The sequence below is a fragment of the Gavialis gangeticus genome, unplaced genomic scaffold (assembly GCF_001723915.1).
Source record: "Gavialis gangeticus isolate Ggan-Ray unplaced genomic scaffold, GavGan_comp1, whole genome shotgun sequence".
Classification (NCBI taxonomy): Eukaryota; Metazoa; Chordata; order Crocodylia; family Gavialidae; genus Gavialis; species Gavialis gangeticus.
Window position 1 is genome coordinate 8633964 of NW_017729014.1, and position 3182 is coordinate 8637145.

The window sequence follows — 3182 nt, forward strand, 5'->3', positions numbered from 1 at the left end:
ATAAATAACCTAATAAGAGTTGGTAATACAGGATTGTTCTGCATCATGTTATTTTTAAATTTGAGCTTTGGGGCTTGAAAACATGAAATAGAAAATCAGTAAATATCTGCCATGTTTTGCAAGTGAAAAAGTTTATGTATGTATTTTGTTTTCTGTCATACCACGTAATAGTTGTAGACATTCTCATACACACTTAGGAGTAGTTGTAATTTGATGCTCTATGTAGAGCTATAGATTCATACCCCTGAACATTTGATATATGAAATTTAATAAAGACTGTGACAAGCACCTGAAATATTTAGATGCCGAGAGAAACTACCCAAACCAGGAATCTTATTACATTTTATTTATTAAAGTCTCAAAAATCGTATTATCTTTTAAAGACTGCCCAGACAAATTATAGGGTTTTATGCAGAAGAACAATATAGTTCAATCCTTCGGCAGTTAACTGTCTTTGGCTACTGGAATAACCAAGCAGTGTTGTACAAAACCAGGCCTCATTTTCTCCCCATCTGACATTCTGTTTATAATATAACCTACCTGTTTTGGTATTTCTAATGTGGTTCACATGATCCATATTTAACTCGTTCTACCTGCAAACTTCAACACTTTTTGTTTGTTCTGTTGTGTTATTATAGTAGCACCTTGAGGCCTCAAATCAGATCAGAACCTGTTATAATAGGAACCATATTCCCAGGAGACAGTTCTTGCCCTGACCACTTTCCCAAAAGTGGGAGGGGATGCAGTCGTATCTACACAGTCAGCTTACCATGCCTGCCAGTGGCATTCCCAAGCCTGCTGCACTGCCCTGGGCAGGCTGTCTCCTACAGTGGAAGTAGTGTAGCTGCACCTTAATCAGCATGGGAGCAGACATAACTGGCCTGCTCAAAGTATTGAAGAGATGAGAGGATGTTGCTTCCCATCTACAAAGTAGCCTGCTTAGAGCAGCTTAGTGTGCTTGAGGGTACTGTAATATTATTTACCGTATAGAGATGGTCCCAGCAACTCACCCACTGTACACACAAAAGGTTAGTGGCAGAGCCCAGGTCTCTTCAATGTGAGTACACGTGGTTCTACGTCACTCTCTTTTTCGCATGGTCTTGACAGAAATGTAACATCCCAGAATAAATGGGCAGGTCTTGCATTTATATGTAATGTGGGTTTTTTTGTTTTTGTTTCTTAATATCTAAGTGATCTAAAAGCCTCAGACCAGGCAAAATACCTGTCTGCCCCGCTCCTGGGGGTCTTCTGCAGGAGTGTCAGCTACTGTCCCCACATAAGTTCACTACTTAAAATCAAGATAGGGAAGTGGTAGAGCTACTCCTCAGCTGTTTATAAATGAAACCAGAAGATTCTTTGACAAGATAGCATTTCCCTTCCTTTCCCTTCCTCTTACACTGCTTGCTCTAACAACAGAGGATTTTTAGTTTTGGCCCTTGGTCTATGTAGTGGTCAAGGGTTTTAAAAGGAGCTCATCCTCAACAGAGTATACAGCAAATTCTCTTCCAGATTACTGACTGTGCATGTGTGTGTGTTCTTGCATATGTGCACTTTAAATGGAAGAGTGAGGTTTTACACAAGTGCTTTTGTATGCATATACTTAAAATGTCACTAGATAACGAAACACTACTGGAGACAGGATACCAGGCTAGGCGGACCACTGATCTGACCCAGCACAGACTTTCTAATGTTCCTGCATTCTTTAAACAGTCGATGGTACTCACAAATATGTAACATGATGCCTAGGTTTTACAAGGCCAGTAAACCTCTTGTTCCTGTGTACAGTAAATGACTACTGTTGTGCAACTCATTCTACAGAGCTCTTAAATCCTTATGCAGACTAGTAGCATGTTCAACAATGAAGCCTCCGGAAAGCATGCAGTCTAGTGGTAAGCAAAAACGGTCCAACAATATGTCTATGTAATGGGGCTTTCTCAGGGCCAGTCTGCCATTGGCCTGCCCACCTGCTTCTGGGCTAACCGCCCACCTCCTTTCCTGCCACGCCTGGTTGTTTCTTAATTAGTTCTGTTCTAATAAGGCAGGAGGCTGCCCATTCTTTCCCCGATGCCAGGGGGCACTATCTGTGGCTCTGTTCCTCCCCTACACTGCAGCCCAAGCCTCGCAGATGGCATCCAGGTGTCAGAATGCTTCTGGCCTACAGCTGGACCAAGCTTAGCCCTCATTGTCAGGCCTCAGACACACGCATTCATACCGCCCTCCCCTCACTTGGGCCTCTCACACTCCACCTCTTCTCACAGGGTCTCTTTCCCGCATCAACAACTTGTACCGCTTTGCTCCCTCTCAGAGTGGGTACCTTCGGCCAAAGGCTTTACCTAGCACACACCTTGGGTGGCACACATGTTATCATCTTTTGGGCCTCTCCCATGACCCTCACTGAGGTAGTGGCTAGCCAGTTACCTGACCGGGGCCAAGCTTGCCCTGGCCCCTCCTGGGGCAACTCTATACACATTCACACACCCATGCTGGGCTCCCAGCCCTCTCCTCTTGTTTCCCCCTTACTGGGGCTCCACTTCTCTGCCCCCTGTCACTGGGGCCGTGGGGCTTCCTTCCCTGGTGAGGGCTCAGGTGGCCATAGCTGTGCCTGGCCCCGCCTAGGCCTTACACCCTCTTGGGCTCAGGTGACCGTAGCTATGCCTGGCCCCTTTGTACCCACAGTGTTATGGGGGCTAGGGGTTAAGGTGCCCTGACTGGGACTTCCCCACCATGATGCAAGACGGACTCGAGGGGAACGCCTCCAGACTTCAGGTTGGGGAGGACCGGGTTAGAAAGCTTTTGGAGGGGCTGGACGTGTTCAAATCAGTGGGTCCAGATGCTCTCCACCCCAGGGTGTTGAGGGAGCTAGCAGGGGTTATTGCAGGGCCCTTGGCATGGCTTTGTGAGCGCTCATGGTGCTCGGACCAGGTGCCAGATGATTGGAAGATAGCCAACGTGGTCCCCATCTTTAAAAAAGGGAGGAGGGAGGACCTGGGGCAACTATAGGCCCGTCAGTCTTACCTCAGTCCTAGGGAAACTCTTTGAGAAGATCATCAAGGAGCACATCTGCGATGGGCCGGCCTCAGGGATGATGCTCAAGGGCAACCACCACGTTTCATTGGGGGCAGGTCATGTCAGACCAACCTGATTGCCTTTTATGATCAGGTCACAAAAGCATTGGATGCAGG